General features: G+C 37.6%; 1 protein-coding gene and 1 non-coding gene across 2 annotated transcripts in view; one reads left to right on the top strand and one right to left on the bottom strand.

The window, feature by feature from the left end:
• LOC134801491 (uncharacterized) overlaps positions 1 to 22,897 on the bottom strand; it is a 425,037-nt gene that overhangs the window by 234,271 nt on the left and 167,869 nt on the right. The window lies entirely within an intron of this gene.
• Positions 6,011 to 6,083, top strand: Trnad-auc (transfer RNA aspartic acid (anticodon AUC)). Its single transcript has one exon. It is a non-coding gene; the product is annotated as a tRNA-Asp (tRNA).

Below are 22,897 nucleotides of genomic sequence, written 5' to 3'. Positions count from 1 at the left end.
CTCTACGTGAACATGAGATCTTATAATTTTTGACAGTGCGAGCCTTATGGTTTCGTCTCGGCAACATTTTACAATATTTTTGGTGGGATTCAGTTTTCATATATAAAAACTAGTGAAGCCCAATTTCACAATGAGAAGCAAAATATTTATTTTTATTTTTATTATGAGCCCATATTGTCCCACTGTTGGGCAAAAGCCTCCCTCTTATTCTTCCACGTATCCCTATCCTCAGAAGTCTCCCACCAGTCTCTGTCAAAAGCGTCAAGCTCGTCCCGCCATCTCTGACGAGGTCTACCGTGACGCCTTACAATTTGTGGGACCCAACGGGTGACTGTTTTGGCCCACAGGTCAAGTAAAATATATGTTTACATTTTTCAGTGTCTATTTTTACTATCGTTCATAATAAAATAAATAACTAAGACAACAAAAGTTTCAAAATAAACTTTAAATTGTTCACAACCTTTTGCAGAACACGTATATTAGGACGTTCGAAAGTCAGTGTCTTCGTTTATTTATTTCGCCGTGTTCAATGGACGTCACATAACAAATATTACATGTCCATTTCTGTCCACGCTTTATTCAATATGGCATCAGGCAGGAAACATGAGAGAAGGAAATGAAATAATAGTTTCTTTAAATAAGTAAGTATAAAGTTTATTCAACAATTTCACTTTTCTTAATTGTGTGATGTCAAAAAGGGGTTCAAACCTCGGTGATGTATAGAGCAGAAAAAACCCTTCTCAAAAAAAGTCAAAAATTGAATCTTTATCATACATACTTTATGTTAAAAGACAAACTTTACATTTGTTAATTTTTTTTTCTTAGAAAGTGGACAACGTAGTTTTTAAGTTTATTTGAATTGAATGAATATAATTTTTTTAACTGAGCTCATAATTAAAGATTCTGGAAACTCAAATTAATATTTCTATTATGGTTACGTCGCTGCAGTCACCATCGGGATGTAACCTTAAGTCTTTATAATAGCAATAATACCATTAAGGGGCCCACTGATTAACAGTCCGCCGGAGGGTATTGGCCTGTCAGTTAGAACAAAATTTTGACAGTTCCGAACAACTGACAGGCCGATACCGTCCGGCGGACTGTTAATCAGTGGGCCCCTTTAGCTCTATGTACCTAAAACCAATAAAAGTTTCACTTTAATAATAATATAATTAAAAAATAATAACTAATCTATAAATAATAGTCAATGTAATAATCTAATAAAAAAGTATCACAGTGTCAGAAATCAAATATTTCGATAGCACTTCAAAGAAAAAAACAAATTTCATAAAATAATCAAACAGGCCCACAGGACTTAGGCCCCTCGCCCACAGCGACTTTTTGTAGCGATGCTGTCGCGCGTTTCATAAAAGCGTTCAGCGCGTTAGTCGCATTTGCAACGCGCTACAGAAGCAATGCCAACGCGCTACAGCATCACTACTAACACGCTACAGCATCGCTACTAACGCGCTACAGCATCGCTACTAACGCGCGTTATTCGCATTTGCAACGCGCTACAGCATCGCGACTGTATCGATGCAAACGCGCGACCGTGTCGGACGACATACATAGCTTTACTGAATCGCGTTTGCATCGCGACAGAAGCGCGACGGTATCGCGTTAGTATCGAGACAGAAGCGCGACGGTATCACGTTTGCATCGCGACAGAAGCGCGACGGTATCGCGTTTGCATCGTGACTGGATCGTATTATGTGGGCGAGGGCACACAGCTAGCGACCGCATCGCGACTGTATCTATGCGAACGCGCGACAGCATCGCTACAAAAAGTTGCCGTGGGCGAGGGGCCTTAATCCACATAACACGGCCCAAAATTCCATAGCAATAGCACGCAATAAGTCCCGGAAATGTATCGCATAAAACAACTAACAAAGAGGCAAAGAAGTGGGGAAACAATAGCCCCTTTGTTTCCTAAACAATCCAATTAGTGTTACGAAAAGACGGCGCGATAATTAAAAAAAAAGCCAGCCGGAAAGGGAGCTTTGATGTTTGTTTTTGATGTTGGAATTTGAACTTTTATTGGCTGCTGGCATTAGACGTGATTGGGATCGTTGTGGTTACAATATTGCTTTGTAGGTACTTATGAGTAATTCCGCCAGAGAACCAAGGTGATCTACATAGCTTTGAAAGTTAGTACGTTGAAGTGGCAATGGGCTGGCCACATATGTCGCAGAACCGATAATCGCTGGAGTAAGCGTGTTCTGGAGTGGAGACCGCGTCTGGGCAAACGTAGCGTGGGACGCCCTCTGGCCAGATGGCGGGATGACTTTTTTTTTTTTTTTAAGTAAAGTAAATCTTTATTTTCAGTACATATATGAGATTGAGCATAAGTACTTACACAGGAGGGCCGGCAGCGACTGGATGCATAAAGCGGCAGACCGGGCCACGTGGCGTACCTTGGGAGAGGCTTATGTCCAGTAGTGGACTGAAACGGGCTGATGATGATGATGATGATGATGATGAGTAATTATTTAAAAAAATCAGGTTACCGGCCATATTTACCGATTCAAAAGTATTAGGGCAATTTTTTATTCATTTATATGAGCCTAGAGTGTCCCACTGCTGGGCAAAGGCATCCCTCCTCCCTTTCCACGTATCCCGTTTTTGTCCCGTCTCCCACCTCGATATGACGTTAAACTGTCGTGCACTTTTAAGTGTATTTTACCAAATTAGGACGCAATAAATATTAGTGCGGCCTAGTTAGGTCAACTGGTGCTAAGACGACAGGGTATCAGTTTAGGGTGGCAGCAGATGAACATCTAGTATGTCAACGGTGGCGCCCACGAGCCGAGTTAGCAGGCTTACTGTCAACTCACCAACACGCACTGGACAAGCGTGGTGAGTTAAACGTCCAAACCCGTCCAACATGAAGTGAAAACCCATTAGGGCAATACAAGAAAAAAAAAGTTTTGTACGGAACACTAGAAGTAAAAACCTAAAAAACAAAATGTTTCTGATTTAAATCTGACCTAAATGACAAGATTCTAAGGTAAAATAATTCAAAAAAGATTCTTAGAAATTTCTTTAGGCAGAAATGATAAAGACAAAATATTTTTATGACAATCTTTCTCAACTTCAAATAAACTTTTAATTAAAATACTCGCCTGAGACTCAAACTTAGGTAATACTTATAAATATTTAAAAATGGATCACTCAAGTAATTAAAATAGATTTTGAATACATATATAGCTTGTTTTAAATATAGATTTTAACTTAAAAATACCTACCAATGTCATGGATATTGAGCCGTAAGAATGTAATATTGAGATGTCCATACGACACGCATTTTCTACTATATTATCTAAATTATTACCTATGTGGGACTAGTTTTTTATATCTTATTCTATTATACATTACAAGCCATTAAAAAAGTCATGTTAAAATGGAAATATAATACAATCGTCCCTCAAAAAATACGTCCTTTATAAAAAAAATATTTGCACAGCAGATTGCTTGTATAATTAGTTGTTAGATTAGTAATTTTTGCTGATCGTTGAAATAGTAGGTAGGAACTCAATAAAATACTGATATGAAATGGGTATCTACCTAAGCCGCTGCTGAAAATGAAAAGCTCTCTGCCTATCAGCTGCGATGACCCGAATCACATTGATTCCGAGTGCTGCTGACGTGTCTGCACTTGCTGATCGGGGGGGAAGGGGGTGGAGGGGGCGAGTCTTACGAACGCCGATTTTACGGATCAAATAATATGTGGCTTTCCATCAGAGAAGGGTCCTTATGTGCATGTACTCTTTTATACTGGAAAGCCACATATTTATAATAAACTTTTGCATGTAAAATGCACCTTATAACAAAATTAAAATTCGTCCTACTAATAATTTTACAACTATATTCAGCACGGGGTCTCTTTGTTAGTTGTTAAGCGGACCCCAGGCTCCCATGAGCCGTGGCAAAATGCCGGGATAACGCGAGGAAGAAGAAGGGGTCTCTTTGTTTGAAATAAAGTTTTAAGTCATAATATTGTATTCTTTGTCATATTATCATTAGTCCTAAAACTGAAACCGTTAACTTTTCAAGATTTTCATAAGGTTATCATATAGATAGATTAGGTTAGGTTAGGTTTGTTTTATGGCACTCCTGAAAAGTTACGCGTTTCTGAACCAAACAATTTATGACTAACGACAATTCGGACAAACAATACATTATTATATTCAGCACATATGCATGCTAAATGAAGTGAAAGTCGTCAAGCTCGTATAAAAATCATTTGATAACAATAACAATTTTTTTTAATGTCGACCCTCCAAAAGAAACACCCAACCTCACTATGTGAGAAATTTCTTATTTTAAAACCAAGGATCCGCTGTTACGATGTTCTTTTGCTTTATCCACGCAAAACACTACAAAAACTTTACAAATTCCAATTTCACCATGTAATCAAAGTTAGTCAAGCGTGAAAAAGTCGCGGCCAATGTTATTCAAGCTAAATTTGAAAGGGCACCGCCGAAACCAATACAGCACACCTTTCCTAGACTCTAACCCGAATGGGAACTCGATCGACACTATTTGCGGCATTTTTCCTTCAAATCTCGACTTACAAACGAAAAACAACTTTAAAACTTCCCGTATAGAGTTCAGAATGGAGCTTCGTAGGAAATGGGTCACTGAAGATGGAATTATTGGAAACAACGCTGAGACGTCTTAGTTTTCTGTTTTGAAGTTTGTAACGCGACATTTCTGAGTTAATGGCTCGTATTTGTTCAAACGCCGGTTGGAAACAAAATATACAATTGGAAAATGTTATCGGTTCTAGGAAAATACCTATTTAACGGTCCTTGGGTCTACAAAGGAAATGTAAAGGTTTACACGACCGTTAATGGTTTTTTGATAAAATAGGTTATTTTTCTTGTCATCAATATTTAAGACCTATGCTTGTCGGTGAAGTAATCGCCATTCTTCTCTTTGCTGGGCCAGCCTTTTAACTCCCACTCCCTCGTACGACACGACAGAAACTCTATCTTTTATTTGGCTGAAATATGTGAGCCTGGGCCTTCCTCTGCGTCTTTTCCTTTCAATCTTGCCCTCCAGGATGTTTAAAAAGAATATATCGTGCCGTATCAAGTGGCCAACCATCTTGCCCTTCTGTTTTCATGTACATTATGTAATTTAAAGGAAAAGTATAAGAGCTATGCAATTGAAATTTTTACACTTAAAAAGTCCACTATTTAAATCATATCTCGAGAATTTTGTTTATCTGGTATAATCCAAACTCAAGTTATGAGGGTCCAAAAAAAATCGGGCAAGTGCGAGTCGGACTCGCGCACGAAGGGTTCCGTACCATATAAAAAAAAAAACAAAAAAAAAACGGTCACCCATCCAAGTACTGACCACTCCCGACGTTGCTTAACTTTGGTCAAAAATCACGTTTGTTGTATGGGAGCCCCATTTAAATCTTTATTTTATTCTGTTTTTAGTATTTGTTGTTGTAGCGGCAACAGAAATACATCATCTGTGAAAATTTCAACTGTCTAGTCTGTCACCAGGCTGTAATCACGGTTCGTGAGATACAGCCTGGTGACAGACGGACGGACGGACGGACGGACGGACAGCGAAGTCTTAGTAATAGGGTCCCGTTTTACCCTTTGGGTACGGAACCCTAAAAACGACGAAACGCTTCGATAATAAAAGGTAGGTAGTACCCTTGCGATTCGCTTTGCTCGTCTTGGCGTCCCCAAACACAATTAAGTTGCATTGTTTCATCACAGAATTCTGATGGCCACCTCGTGTCTCCATCATAAGATCAGCTGTATGCAAATTTTCAGCTCAATCGGAAATCGGGAAATGGGTCAAATTTAGCTTATTTTTAATTTTTAACAAGCAGAAACGTCTGCGAACGATGCTATTAAGCTTAGAATAAATTTAAAAGTCAAAAAATTACTGGCTCGCTTAAGAAGTGTAACACTCTTGCGGTAGATGTCGGTATGGTCCCCTTGACCTATAAATATGGTGGAAAGATTTGCTGGCTATGGATGAGGTCTTGGTGGCTCAGATGGCAGAGCGCTGGAGTATCAATCCAGAGGCCGTGAGTTCAAGTCTCACCCAAGACAGTAATTTTTCCACTTTTATATTTATTCTAAGCTTAATAGCATCGTTCGCAGACGTTTCTGCTTGTTAAAAATTAAAAATTAGTATGGGTAGCACATCGTAACTGGTGAATTTCCAATAAGACTTGGAACTCCGGTAGCCGCTTAAGAAGTGTAACACTCTTGCGGTAGATGTCGCTATGGTCCCCTTGACCTATAAATTAGGTGGAAAGATTTGCTGGCTATGGATGAGGTCTTGGTGGCGCAGATGGCAGAGCGCTGGAGTATCAATCCAGAGGCCGTGAGTTCAAGTCTCACCCAAGACAGTAATTTTTCCACTTTTAAATTTAAATTTAGCTTAATTAAAAAAATGTCATGATTTGGACTCGTTTTTGGGACAGAAGAAGCCATCAGTTTAAGACATGCATAATCATTAAGTATCAACTAAACACAAGACCTAAGAGAAATATTAGTCTTCCATCTCTCCCTAGCACATGCATATCTCCGTCGGATCTACGCTTTCGCCATGTTTGTCTGAGGAGATTAGGGCTTTATTTAACAAATCCGCGGATCCAAACATCATAACTTAAGCAACGTCGTAACTCTCCTTAACATTTATATAAGTTTACGTCGTTTGGAAGCTTATGCCGCTAAATTTTAGCGTAACAGAAGAAAGGCTTATGTGACTGGGGATTCACTGAAGAGTTAGGACGTTTTAGAGTTGGGGTGTTTCCACACGGTTTGGGGAACTGAGATGGTGTTGGCAAATGACTACAGAAGCAATTTGTCAAGATGTTGATGAAGTAAAATGTGTTTCTCGATTCCATTATGGGGAAGAAACTGAACAGCTTTTTATTGCTTCTTTTGTTATATGTTAAGGATTTCTTTTCGTTTCAGTTAAAGTTTTTGGTCAGTGGTATAGATGAGCACATTTGAAGTAGGTAACCGGAAAAAACTTATGAAAAAAAAAACGTTTCGGTCCGACACTTCAGTATTACTATCGCATCACGTGATCACCCACCACCCGTCATAGAAAACGAAGTGTTAGGTGGCTCGGCCCGGACCCGGACAGTTCTAGCGTGAGGCATACTTCATTGTTACCTATTTGTGGTCAGGTTCTACATTTAAGGTATTTTTTTCCTCAATTAAAAAAAATAGAGTTCACAAGGGTCTAAACCAGGCCTATAAAAACCTTTTCACTATCACTAGTTGAATGTTCCGTCAAATAGGTCACACGAATGCGTTAAATTCATTAATAATATAGCAACCTGACGGAAAAACAAACTAAAATCTAAAACCGATTTTCAAAACTAATAAAATCACGGACCCAGTAACCAAATCAGATAACAAAATATCGTGCTCAACAACAAAACTCAATTGAATTTGCACCCAAATTGTTTACATTGGATATATTTTACGAGAGAAAGTTCCCAACGACCTTTTATGACGGCGTAGTGGCGAATAAAGATAAGCAACATGAAAACTGCAATAACAGATAGTATTACAAACTATACGACGGTGGGGCGAAATCCAGGATAGGGTCCAGAGATGACAGCTTTTTGGGTTTGCAAAACTGATCGTTTTATCATCGTCACCGTCTGAATAATGTATAAATAATAGAATAAAGATAAGCAACACGAAAATTGTGATAACAGATAGTATTAAAAACTATACGATCGTGGAACGAACCCACAGTCCCAGATATGACAGCTCTTTGGTTGGTTGTAAAACGATATAGTAAGTAAGTAAGTAATAATAAAGATATACTTAGTTGTTATTAGGTAGACTACCTGAATATTAATAATTGATTGGATAAAAGAAATACAACTGAAAAGGAGCGTAATTGACAATCATTCCCAGAGATGCAGTAAATACCTACGCGTGTGTTTACAAACTAATATTTTGCTCGAAGACAGTAAAACTCGAACCATGGATACTTACGCGATAGGATTGTACTTCTAATAGGCATCTAGCATAGTCTGGGATTCATCATGACATTTAAGTATTTGCGTACCTGCTACAAATAAGATTATTAGTTTAATATTATTCTTTAATACACTGACCTAAGTATACTTATAATTAAATAATTTCTGCCCGCAACCCCATCTACGTGGAATGATGATCACGATTGATAAAAACTATCCCCGTGTCTCAAGCTATCTCCATAACCAATTTCATCTAAATCGGTTTAACGGTTTAAGCGTGAAAACTTAACAGAGTTACTTTTGCATTTATAATATTGAACCTTATTGAGCTTACTTTGGGGCTTAGTCAATTTATGTAACAATGACATTAATGACCTTTAATAATAATATTATAACCGCAGGTTTTTCTTTGAGTGAAAAGGCTGCACTCTTAGCACAACTTTAACACTAGTTCTATCTCACACCCTTATCTCCAGTTAAAAGTTCTACATTATTTGTTTGTTTGCTCGTCTGTCTGCTCTAACTGCGAATTTAGTTTCGGTCATACCTGTTACGATCCTAGTTTTAACATGCTTGTTAAATTACAACTATGTGATAGAGAAAGGAGTTTAATTTAAAAAAATGTATATTTAAAGGTGTTATCTCGAATGGCCGGTTAATTACTTCGGTGACTTTATAATATATAATCTAATAATGACAGTCAATCTATGCTAACCTGTCTGATCTAGTTGGTAGTGAACAGTCTTGGTGATTGGTACTACGCATCTCACGCACGACTTTCACTTCATTTTGCATCTACAGTCACCATCGATATATCGGAGCGGCCGAGCTGCTCAAAAATATCTGAACACCCAGCGCCGTGACAATAGAGGCGTGTTCAGATATTTGTGAGCACCTTGGTCGCTCCGATATATCTGATGGCGACTGTACCAATCAGTGTGAGCGATATTCAAGGTCGTATCAAAGCCAGTTCAAAATCGTAACAAGTTTATAAATCTGAATCAGCCTCTCTCACGTTCGCAGCGGCAGGCGGACTACCGCGAACATCGACATTATATCCCTTTTACACGAATATGCAAGAGCGTTAGAGACGGACATAGACTCTTCGAATTCGGATTTCGCATTAGCCGTCTAATCCATATATTAGTCGATATCTTCGGTTCTTTAGTTTTGGTAGCGGCTTTTATCGAGTGCCTTCTAAATCTTGGCAGTTCTAACTTTTGTGTGGAAAGGGTTCGTTTGAATGTTGAGGTGATATATAGGTACGGTCGAAAGTATTAATTTATGACCCATTTCGTACCTTGTCACAGTGACAATCAATATGAAAGTAGTTTCTAGTTTCCATGTAGTTTAGTTTTATTATTGTTTAGTTTGTATTTTTTGTCTCAATAAAGTCCCTTTTATAATGAGTATATGAAAGTCGCTAGAGACCTCATACTATTCTCACTGTGACAAGGTATAAAATAGGTAATTAATTCAAACTTTCGACTGTACGTCTTAAGTTGTTTTTATAAAATGAAGGGTTGTGATTTAAGCAGTATTGGAGAGTAACAATTTTTGGATTTAAATCAAGATCGTTTTAATATTCTTTGGTATATTTAATTATATTTGCGATAAACACACAAATAAATTCCCTTACCAGGATTCGAACCCGGGTCCTCTCCTGCTTCATAGTTAGGGTAACTAGCGACTAGGGTGACTGATGATATAGTTATTAGCTACATAGTAATTGGTATTTCTTAACAAATCACTTTCGTTTGTTTGCACCTACGAATAAATTATATTCTACTATGTAGTGGCCAATAACTATTGCAGTCACCCTACGCCAGGATGTCATTAATTAGTTTAATAATCACCATTTCCGAATACAAATCTTCCTAATTTCCGCACCAAATACCTGATTGAGAGGCACAAACGGACCGCAACAGTTCCGTGCCTTTTGAAACCGACGGTATACTCAACACTGTTATTGTGGATAGAAATGCTAATTAATAAACAGGTTTATATGACACGACGTCGGCTCGACATCTGGACGATACAAGTCAGTAATGAACTGTAGGTAGTACATAACAATTATACTACACTTGAGTCACGTAAAAATAATGATAATAATGTTTGTTTTCATGGCACTTCGCAGGGCTTATCAATGGTATACAAATATATTATATTGGTTTAATGATCACCATTACTGAATACCCCTCTTCCTAATTTCCGCATTAAATACCTGATTGAGCCGCACAAACGGACCGCAACAGTTCCGTGCCTTTTGAAACCAACGGTATCCTCAACACTGTTACTGTGGATCGAACTGCTAATTAATAAACATGTTTATATGACACGATGTCCGCACGACATCTGTACGGATATGATGGTCGTTCGAGTCTACGCGACAGCGTGATAATACGGTGTCCGTCACTTTCTATCCCGCGGTGTTAAAAAGTGACAGTTATTTTATCACGAGGATAAAGATGGATAAAGCTATCCATAATACGCCGGCTGGACGATACAAGTCATTAATAAACTGCTGTAGATAACATTTAGCAGCACGAAACAACATATTTCCAGGTGTGAGTTGTACCAGTAACGAAGCACGATAAAGTGTTTTTGAACTTTATGTGACTCAAAAAACAAAAGATAACTATAAAAATGTTTGTCTTCATGGCACTTGAGTGCAGAATTTCTTACACAAACCTCAACAATGGAAAAACCGAACTTTTTTAAAAGCAGATTTTAATAAAAGTAAACTTTTATGGTTATAATGCCATTGTTTATTTTTTTCTGTACACACGGTTTGAATACAAGAGCCATGCTCATAAATTATAAGGACGACGATTTGAATGAAACCACACAAACCGACCGCAACAGGTCTCTCGTGCCTTTTCAAACTGTCCTCGACGCTGTTACGGCTGATCGAACTGCTAATTAATAAGCACGGTTTATACAATACGACATCAACACGACACCAATACGACATCGGAATAATATTGGTGGTGAATACAACCCGGAGTTCATTTATGTGTCACGAAAGCGAAAATACAAAAGAGTGAATATGCATAGATGTCTCGAGTCATGAATTTTAAATTAGTAAATGTATTGTTACTTTAATTTATGTGACATGTTAATGCAAAATTAGATATAAACGAGCGTTGCAGGCGTTCACGAAGTTTTCTTAAGATGAGTATTTTTTTAATATAGCTTAAAAACCAAGCATCTTCAACACGAATACCTATCAATATAAATATTATTAGCACATTGAAATGCTCCATTTCACCTTGCATTAAATAAAGCTCGACTAATTTTGTTATGTGTAGGTAAAAAGTGACAAAATGTTCTTGTCAAATACAAGGTTCTTATTTTGAAAGCCTTCCGGTTTTTTTTTTTGACGCAATGGAGGGTAACTTTGACCCACATGAAAAACTCATTTAAAAAGGTCTGATAAAAAAAAACATAAAAACGTCAAAGGTTAGCTAAAACCAACCTCATGGCATATTTCCATAATTATAGTGCAATAATATAACCAGGACCGAGTAAATCTCAATGGCCAAAGTTACCCTCCAGGCTTAAAGTAACCCGACTTTACGGTACTTGAAAAGAGCGTATTATATAGTCATCTCACTTTCGTACCGTACAATAATTAGTCGGTATCGTGTCGTAGTCGAATCGTCCTTTTACAGACTATCCGAGTATAATAGCGAGTAGTAAATGAATCGAATAGCAGTTGATTAAGACTCAAAGCGGTCGCATTGTGACGTTGTTAGGGATCAACGGGGCTACGCGTTAATTCAATAGTATTATTGGTATTATTGTGTGACATTTCTTGGAATCTATGTTTTAAGCGGATCTATATCTGAATCCCTAAAGTCTTTTCTCCTATCTTTGCATTCCCTAATATTGTTTGTCATAATGATCAGTTGTCCTAACACTCGTATACCCTAATTTTGGTTTCCCTATTATCGAATGGCCGATTTTTTTTTGTCCTAATATGGTTTTCCCTAATGGCACTTTCCATATTGAGTATTTATCCTAATGTTATGTAGCATAATTCTTTTTTTGCCTAATTATTGTTAGGCCTAAATATTATATATCCTAACCGTCATGTTACCTAATTTTACTTAGCCTATCGTTGATTGACCTAACACTCGTATGCCCTAATTTTGATTTCCCTCCTAACCTAACCCACTTTTGTGGCAGCAATTCGTTTTTGCGAGGATCACAGTTCTAACCTAACCTAACCCACTTTTGTGGCAGCAGTTCGTTTTTGCGAGGATCATAGTTCTAACCTAACCTAACCCACTTTTGTGGCAGCAGTTCGTTTTTGCGAGGATCACAGTTCTAACCTAACCTAACCCACTTTTGTGGCAGCAGTTCGTTTTTGCGAGGATCACAGTTCTAACCTAACCTAACCCACTTTTGTGGCAGCAGTTCGTTTTTGAAAGGATCGTAGTTTTAACAGCAGTTCGTTTTTACGATGGTCGCAGTTCTAACCTAACCTAACCCAATTTTGTGGCAGCAGTTCGTTTTTACGAGGGTCACAGTTCTAACCTAACCTAACCCACTTTGGTGGCAACAGTTCGTTACCATTCATTATGGAAAGTAATTGTTATGATAATTGATCAATAGGAAAAGTAACTGTTATGGAAATTGATAATTAGGGCAATAGCCATTAGGTCAAAACAGTAAGAGCATATTATTTTAGCCCAAACATTGTTAGGGATTTCGAAGAATATGGTAAAAAACATTAGGGATCTTGATAGTTATGGTACAAATGCTTAGGACAAATGAGTCTTAGGCTAATCATTACATTATGGAAAATAATCGTTATGACAATTGATCGTTAGGGCATGTGCCCATTAGGACAAACCAGTTAGGGCAAGTGACTTTAGGACAAACGTTGTTAGGGATTCAGAATGACACCCGTTTTAAGCTAGTGGCTCTGAGAGCTGTAGATTTCGCACCCATGGCACTAAAATAAAATAAAAATATACAAAAACTTAATCGACGGAAAATATTTATCGTACCTACTTACTTGACGTTACAATGTTTTTGTTGAATCTCTTGTGCTAATATTGATACACGAGCAAGAGAAAGACTCCAAAATTGAACCACAAGCGTAGCGAGTGGTTCAAAAGTTGAAATACTGACAAGATTTCAAGGCACGAGGGTTGAATAAACTTTGCTACTGAGTGAAACCCAAAAAAAATCAACATCGACGCGAGGAAAATACTAGATGTGAAACATTACAAACATTACATTACAAATCGAAACCAAATGCACATGCAATGCAAATGTACATTTTTATAATCACTTAACTCTCCAACTCTCTTTAACTCTTCCGTCAGCCAACTGAGCCAACATTAGGCAACAACTCAAAATTAAAATCAAATTACTTTACTTTGGGGATAAAATACAAGTTTCTCATCAGTTTCTGAAGAATAGAAAGAGAGCCTGTACGACCTGATGTGGTGAATAAATATGTTTAATTAGACAGTGCATCTTCTGTGTTAACTACTCTGCAATTTCACCTGCCAACTCTAACACAGTGTTAACACAATTTACAGAAATTATCACCGACAAACGCAAACTTCGTTAGCACGGTAAAAAATGAAAAGCCGCTAAAAGCTGGGAATATAAAGCCAGAGGCAGATTAGAGTAATTTACAGAAACAAAGCGAATAAAAATAATACGAAGCGTTGCTTTATGGGGTGTGGTGCGATAAAAATTTAATTTACGCTGCAAACAAGGGTGCAGGGAGATATGGAGGGGTGACGAGTATTTATGTCCAGCGTAGCTGAATTGTCACTTGCTGGCTAGTAAATCTAACAGTTGCGCGTCGATAAAAACTAAATTTGTCGTATGTCATTTTTAATTCAGTTTAGTAAATTTAATTTTGTAGCAGCAAGGTCTGCAAACGATGATTAAGGCTGATTTAGACGGCGTGAGAACTCGCATGCGATTTTAGCTACATTGCGGACTGCTGGTTACGTCCAATTCAACCGACCGATCAAGACCCGCAATGGTATGAAACTCGTATGCGAGTTCTCGCATCGTCTAAATCAGCCCTTAAGGTTAGAAAAAAATTAAAAGAGAAAATATTCACCATCTCGGGGGCGAAACTTGAATTCGCGACACTGGCCATCTTAGCCCATGTGAGAGCATAGTGATGCTTTTTGCTACTTTTATTTCAGTTAATATTGGTTTTTGTTTCGGATATGTATTTTTATTGTTTTTCTATAAAGTCTTCACACTGAGCGGTAATTGAGACACCAGCGCGCCGCTCTCCCACCTTCGTCACCGGGCACGGCATTCTCCTGCCAGCTATGCGGTCGCGGCTGCCGCTCTCGCATTGGACTTACTAGTCATTTGCGGAAGTGCCGCACTCTTATGGACGCTGTTTGAACCATAATTTTATGAATGTACAGGCCAATGATGATGATAAAGTACTAAAGGACAAATTCGAATCATGACAGCAGCAGTATTAAAGCTGCAGCATCAAAATATCAACTGCCTTGATAAATTACGTTGCTGTCTTTGCCGCATGACTGCCTCTATTAGAACATAAAAAATTATTCCGTCACTCATTTTATTAGGAGGACTAACAGTGACACTGCCCGTGTCAACGTTGCAGCAGAAATGTTGCGACAGTAAAATGCTAGTCGCAGTAGCTATTCAAAAGTTACCTTTATCAATAATTTCCATACGTACCTGCAATAATAATGTTACACAACGAAGGCCGCAAAAATATCTGACACGATCGTATTTGTAGAGCCATAAGAGCGTGTCACATAATATTTTTGCGGCCTTCGAAGAGTGTCATATTACTGCAGGTGACTATACTTGAATGTAGGTACCTACCTATTCAATTAATTAAATCTATCTTTATAACAACCAACGATTTCATCAGCATCACGTAATAAAGCTTTGTCATTTGTCATACATTCATTTTAATTAACCTGAGAAATTATAACATTTAAGTCATAATTCCTCTCTCGGGTCGCTCGGGAATAAACGCGAGTCGAAAGTTGTTGAAATCTCTCTGCTAATTTATCAAAATTGCGAGCACTTTGCATCTGAATTGTAACTGTCTTGAGGATGGGAAAAGTTTGTTAAGTAATGAACTGTGAAGTGAATAGTGGCGAGTATTTAAAAGAGAAAGAAATAATTAAAACGCTATGTACGTCTCTGCAATCTATTAAACAAATGGCAATATATTTTTATTAGGATAACAATAAATCCCTCCGCAATCCTGACAATGCACCGAATTTCCTGCCATGTCAGGGGAAATCATGGCATATGGGAACCCTACCTATCCATCATGTATCATCAGCCGTAAAAGTTCATGGCGACATTATCAATGAATTCTTTCATAATTTCTCCATGCAATTTCGGAGCTCACTGTACTTAGGTACAGGTTTGATATTCGGATCAGAAGACTCCATACGATTTCCAAACCCACTCTTATTTCAAAGCAGACATTTCCAGCATATTTGCCATCACATCCACACAACAATTCCCGAATAGCCTATTTAGTCCGATTACCAGCATTAGTTAAACTAACCCGTGCGCTGATTGGCTAATCGCCGACCAATGGCATTAGCCGCTCATTAGCGAGGATAGAAGCGTGGTGATTGTCAAACTTTAGTATAAGTAGAGCTCGAATTTTTAGTTTTTAAGCTAAAGTTTCTTGATTTTATGCCTGCTGTACTGCTCGAGAGACCCCGAGATAGGTTGAGAACGAGTGTGTATAGGTACATACTGCTCCATTCTCGTTTCGCTCTTACTCGTCTCATCTTGCCCTTCTCCGATTGAGTCGGTTTCTTGGCGAGAGCCTCTCGACGAGTGTGTACAGCCGGCATTACATACTTGTACAATGAACCTACTGAATTCTTAACTGGAGAACATGATATTAGTTTCGCCTAAGTTAAAGTAGAAAGATTATATTATGTATTTATCTATCGTATGTTAGTCCGTAGAGTATATACTAATGACTGAAATGAGAAAAAGCCTATCAGCGGGACAAATATAATATAAGCTGGCGAGGATAATGCTTAATATGGTTATAAGATAATAAATAAACCAGCTGTAAACACAGTACGCAAAACCCATGCGCTGATTGGTCAATCACAGGCAAGTTAACAAGAAAATTGGGACATCATTAGCGAGTCCGAGCCGTGATTATTGTCAAACTTAACACCCTTGCTGCGGAAATTGGTGTAACTCGTAATTAATGCCTACTTTGCAAGGGTCTTTCGACCCCCCCTTGCAGTGAACATGTTTACGAGCTCCTCTAGAATGGACTGATACTCATATAATTCACCGGCCTCCTAGCCTAGTGGGTAGTGAATCTGACTACGAAGCAGGAGGTCCCGGGTTCGAATCCTGGTAAGGGCATTTATTTGTGTGTTCATCATAAATATTTGTTCCTGAGTTATGGATGTTTTCTATGTATAGGTATAAGTATTTGTATGTATGTGTATATTATATATAATCGTCGTCTAGTACCCACAACACAAGCCTTATTGAGCTTACTGTGGGACTAGGCCGATCTGTGTAAAATTGTCCTATAATATTTATTTATTTATTTATAATTATTTAACATGCATTACCAATTTTTTTATGAAACAACCTGTTGTGAGTGAAACTTGTTCCAACACAGGGCTGACTCAAGCGAGAACGGTCCTGGTCCGGGCCATGGCGCCCGACTCTTCGTTTACTATGATGGGTGACCAGGGATCACGTGATGCTTACTATACGTACGGCTCGGCCCGGACCGGCACTTTATTCCTACAAGGTATCGAAGGCTTATAACTCTTATAAGGCCTAGTAGGTAATAAGGCCCATAGTCAAAAACAAAAAAGTTTGAAACCCCTTGAATACTGCATATCTGGAAATACGAGGAATATGAATGAAAAAGAAAGAAAGAAAAGTCATTTATTCGATAAAGCACTCATGCACAACAAGACTTACACTTAACTCTTATAAGGCCTAGTAGGTAATAAGGCGCATAGTCAAAAACAAAAAAGTCTGAAACCCATTGAATACTGTATATCTGGAAATACGAGGAATATAAAAGAAAGAAAGAAAAGTCATTTATTCGATAAAGCACTCATGCACAACAAGGCTCATACTTAACTCTTATAAGGCCTAGTACTCGGAGTGCCTAGTAGGTAATAAGGCACATAGTCAAAAACAAAAAAAGTCTGAAACCCATTGAATACTGCATATCTGGAAATACAAGGAATATAAAAGAAAAAGAAAGAAAGAAAAGTCATTTATTCGATAAAACACTCATGTACAATATAATATATTATAATTATTTTAGCGACCTACTTAGTTTGCATAATCCGTGGTCATGATTGGTCAATCACTGGTGGAGTTAACTACATCATTAGCGACTCGGAAAGTCGGAGCTGGGATAATTGTCAAACTTAACCAGCTCCCGGGAATGAACTGGGATTTTAAATTCCAGCGAAAATTGTCGCTGCAACGTAGTTTCAAGATTGTACATTTACAATCTTAATAAGTTTTTAATACTTACTGTAAGCGCTTGCACCATCTTACTAACCCCGGGTTAACCGGTTAAACCTGAAGTGACCACGTTTACCAATACAATTTGACACTGGGTTAACGGTTTAACGGGTTAACCCCGGGTTAGTGGGATGGTGCAAGTGGCGCTAAGTGGATTCATGGTGAATTCTGCTCCAATTTGAGGTAAAAGAAATGCATGAAGTAATTAGTAATCAGTAGCTTATTATAGAAAATATAATAACAGTATGTACATATAGGAAATATATAAGTATTAGTACGTAATAATATATGTGCAATATTTTTTCGTTCCTTGTATTCCGTTTAAAATAAATATCTGGGAGACCGAGCTTTGCTCGGAAAACATATAAAAACTCAAAAATGCGCGTTTTCCCAGAGATAAGACTAGATATAGCTAGATCGATTTATCGCCCCCGAAAACCCCCATATAGCAAATTTCATCGAAATCGTCAGAAGCGAAGCCAGAAGCCAGAACGTCGAAGCCGTTTCCGAGATCCCCGAAATAAATAAACAAGAATTGCTTGTTTAAAGATTAGATAGATAGATAGATAAAATAAAAATCTTGGGATACTTTTTTTCTCCTGTTAGCATCGAAAGAGCTCGAGATTCTGATTAAGAATACTATAAAAAAGCCCAAATAAAAAAAAAGTGTAGACAACTTTAAATAAAATGGCCCATAATGAGACATAATTAAATTTGATTGATTTATCGTTACCCTATTAAGCTGATCCCCTTTATAAAACCCCCCCTATAAAAGAACCCCCCCCCCCCCCTTCCCCTTGCCCTTGACCCTTGGTCCCTATTATAAAAGAAAAAAAACTCCTAAAATCAGCCCCTCTTCATCCTAATCGACAGCCCCCCTCCACTGAATACCTGTAATTGATACCCCCCATTATCAGTCCAATTTAATTGAATTTCCTTTCGAAACAAAATCGACGTCCACAAATTGCGCTCTAGTTTCATATTAATTCCCTGTCTTCAACTTTTCCTTAACCCTTGTCAGTTAAACTTGAATCCTATGCTTACAGTTTGAAGGTTTATTTTAGTCTGTCAGTTGGAAAGTTTAAAGGTATTCCCGTTTCAATGAGCGGGAGATCCAATGTGATTTATTTTAAAGTAAATTTCGCACTGCATTCACAGTCCACAGGCAGTTTGCCGCAGGTAAGTAGACCAACATTGAAATTATGACGTATAAATAACACTTGCACTGCGTGTGCTATCAAAATCGTTGCAGACTTATCTTGGTTTAACTCTATCAGCAACGGTATGGACAAATTAATACTCGTAAACATGTCTGTTAAAAGGAAATTACTTTTACTAACCGTCCTCGTAAATGTGTTGAAAAACGATGTATGGAACATGTGTGATTTGGTCATTACACATATGGCCTACGAGTATCTTATTGCGCTCTCGTTTCCAGGTCGCGCGCTCAATATCGCCTTGAATGTAATGACCAACGTAGCACACTTGTATCATAATATACTACTATTTATTTATTACTCCAGCATTATATTATATCGTCGTCTATAGTACCCACAACACAAGCCTCATTGAGCTTACTGTGGGACTAGGTCGACCTGTGTAAAAATTGTCCAATAATATTTATTTATTTAGTATGATGTTAATTAAATTACTGACAGCAGTAAAATATTAGCACAGCGTAAGTTATATAACTTCAGTGCCCTCACCACGAGTTTTACGCGGCCTGAAATGCTAGCGACCGCGTCAACGCAGTGCATCTTGCTTGCACCAATGTCAGAGCGAGGTAGCGGAAAGAAGCAATATTGAAACTATTTACATAATAGATATGCATATACAGAGGTACTACAGAACAAATACTAAACTGAAATGAATAACTAGCTTAAATCTAAAACAGGTCCTTGAGGCGTTGTACCAAGGGTGCTGGCGGCATTTCCTCGCTGTATCGCAATGCTGATACATTGTACGAGGAAGCCGGTTCTCCGGTCACCAGTTATTGTGAAAAGAAGATTCGTATGTCAATCCTTGACGGCTGATTTCCAGTTAAGAGAGTCAGTAGTTTCACCTGAGGTCAAGTTATACAAGACACAATCAGAAAATCAAGACAAAGCGTTTTGTGAACGAGCTTGCGATATGCGCTTGGATTATTTGTAGAGTTTCGCAAATTTATTGCTCACCGAGAAGAGGATGTTTCACGAGTTAAAAAACAACTTTGCAATTTATTTGCGCCTAGTTTTAATACAATAACTTTCACGGTGTCTAACTTTCTCGCTTAAACTTATACTAGTGATCGCAACTAAATTAGCATTAAAACTTAAAAGTAGCACACAAAATTAAATACCGTAAAACGGGGTGAAAATACACGATTTTCAACTTCAAAGACGATTTTCGCTAATAACCCAAATAATAAAAGTAAAAATATTGATTTAATTTTTTGAGTCTTGGTTAGTTCTTCAATTTTGCATTTGTGAAATAATTTTTTACCTACCCAATTCAGAGAAAATCAAAGAAAACTACCTGTTTTCTCAATATCCTTAAAACGGGGTCGATAGACACAAGAAAGGGGTGAATAGAAATATTAAGTTTTTGTTGTCATAGACATCGAATTTGGTCATTATTATGTTGATACTCTATTGGCAAATGGTATATAATATGTATATTTGTTAAACAGCTATTTCACACAAAATTATTTTTTCGTGTCTTTTAACCCCGAAGGCGTGTCTTTACACCCCTTTGTTGTATCTAATCACCCCTATGGCGTAACTATTCACCCTATATGCGTGTCCACTGACCCCTTTATCACGTAAAATTGTTTGTTTTTCGTTTTTTCATTTCTTACCTCGACGAGACCTTACTTTAGAGTCAAAAATATCTAACTTTTAGGCAGTTTGATTAAGTTCTTTTGGTATCAATGTAGAGAATAAATAGTCCACTATATACGCATTCCAAAAAATCTAATTTTAGAGATGGACGTTTATAAATATAACAACTTGAAAGAAAAAGTTCAAAATTTCTCTATTCACCCCGCGATTTCTGTTGACCCCGTTTTACGGTATTATGCAAGTTTCATATTACGACCTATCTACTTTATTGATTCTGAATAGTTTTAGGAAGATCGATAATGCCTTACATTCCACTGCATCTCCAAGAAAAATGGCAAATTGCCTACATTACCATAAACATCAGTATCGTACTAGTGACAATAAATAAGTAATATCGTGGATTTGAGATAAGTATCGGATTTATATCCAAAAAGTTAGTAATTTTTAGAGCATTCATTTTTATCATCATCATGTCAAATAAAATGCTATAGATCTATAGAGCTTCTCTGGTGATTGGATATTGATATTTAATATGGATATTGTTCGGCAAACATACAGTTATATCCTTCGCACGCAACCTCTATCAAATAGTCATCACTTCAGGTTGTATCTGCCCCATTATTTTATCATCATCATATCGGTCTACTGGACATAAAGTATCATTCTATAGAACTTGTTAACTATGGACACAAACCGCCATACTGAAACTGTCACTGAATGATGATTTCAGTATGGCGGTTTGTTTACGTAGTACGTGTAGTGTTACGTAGTAAGTTCCATAGAATGACACTTTAGACCCAATAGGATATCTATAAAGATCAGTTTAATCCTTTCACACTGCTCGAGTTTCATTCTTATTGGATTGGTATTATATTGATATTAAATTCATTTCTAAACAGCCCAAGACGGTCTATATGGAAATCGGATCGCAAGTGGCAAAGATGCCGATTTACATGCGAAGCGATTGAACTGGACAGTTATTCACATCTACTTCAAGCTGGACTACGATTACGCACAGTTTTTACGAAATGGGAGATCAAATTATTCTGGTTATAGACAGAATGTATTGAGAGTTAACCGGGCCATGGAGCGATTTGTAGACCGACAGAACTGGAACTTGAGTATGCTGTAGATTTATTCTTTTCTGGAACAAGAACATCTTTTATCGATATATCCGAATAGAACTGGATTCGCGGGGCGGTATCTTTATTATGTATTGTCTGAGCGAGGGTAATTTTAAGAAGTGTTTCTTGAGTTAGGTGTGTGAAATAAAACTAGTATTAATACTATAAATTCTGAGATAAATATAAATTTTGACTTCAAACTAAAATTGTATTAATACTATAAGAAGCGCTGGCTGGGCGTCCTGATATCCGATATGGAAGAGAACAATCTCACACCTGAGGATGCCGAAGACCGAACAAAGTGGAGAAGATTGAGCAGGAAAGCAGACCCTGGCGCTAGACCGGGAAAACGCTAGGATGAAGAAGAAGAAGAAGACTATTATGTTAATTCTGAGATCAATACAAATTTTAGCTTTGATTGCCAGGAATATAGGCTTAAACTATGAACCCCGAAAAATTTAGATCCTTGCCCTAAATTTTATACTACAGTGTACAATAATTTTGACATTAGGTACTTAATTCCATCCTGAAATCATTAACTTGAACTAATAACGAGGACCTCGACACCGTATTACCTAGATAACCTATGTGTTAGTAAAGACCTACTCAGCAGTGCACGTTCAATGCGAGCATCATTAAGGGAATTAAGCCAGCTCCTGTGGCGAGATTCCTTTATCATTCATGAAGCTCTTTGCCTGCAATATGGTTCAACTGAGGATTCAAGTTGCCACGGAACTTTCCGCTTTAATGCACGTCTTTACGAGTATATGAATGGTAATTTAGTGAAATGCTTTAGAGACAGAAAACTGACACATTTACATAACTAACCTTTACCTGTGACTTCATTTGTGTGGAAATCGTTTAATTGTACATAATAATATATTATTGTCGGAACGAACAGGCGTGTTCGAATTTTAATAACAGGTCGTCGCTGTGCCTACAAAAGTCGCTATGTGTTTTTTGTCGATTTTTAGGTTTTGATGCCATTTTGAACCTTATTTCCATACGCATATGCTCCAAAAACAGCGTTGAGCTTATTCCAATATTTAAGGATTTAACAAATGTAGGTATGTGATGCCTATACAATGAATGCTCTTCCTATAATCGCTAACTGGAATAAATCACATAACTACATTAGCTTATTTGAACAGCAATTACAGACGTGCGCTCGCTATGTCATTCTTGACACATAGCGATATTTTCTACAAGTTTATTGAAAAATGATTAGATGCGCTTGCGCCTGATATGTAGTTTCTCGCACATAGCGATAATTTTTGTACTGGTTGGAGTCGAGGCTATGTTTCCAGGCCGTGCGTTTTACGACACATGGCGGAATTTTCTTATAACAATCCAGTATCCAGTCTACCGTAATTACGTTATAGGTAAGTAATTTTACTTACCCTCAAGTTGTATACTAAACACGTTAACATGTTCATTTTAAAGTG

Source organism: Cydia splendana, chromosome 22, assembly GCF_910591565.1.
Source record: "Cydia splendana chromosome 22, ilCydSple1.2, whole genome shotgun sequence".
In the NCBI taxonomy this organism is placed as follows: domain Eukaryota; kingdom Metazoa; phylum Arthropoda; class Insecta; order Lepidoptera; family Tortricidae; genus Cydia; species Cydia splendana.
This window is presented reverse-complemented; position numbering and strand designations above follow the sequence as displayed.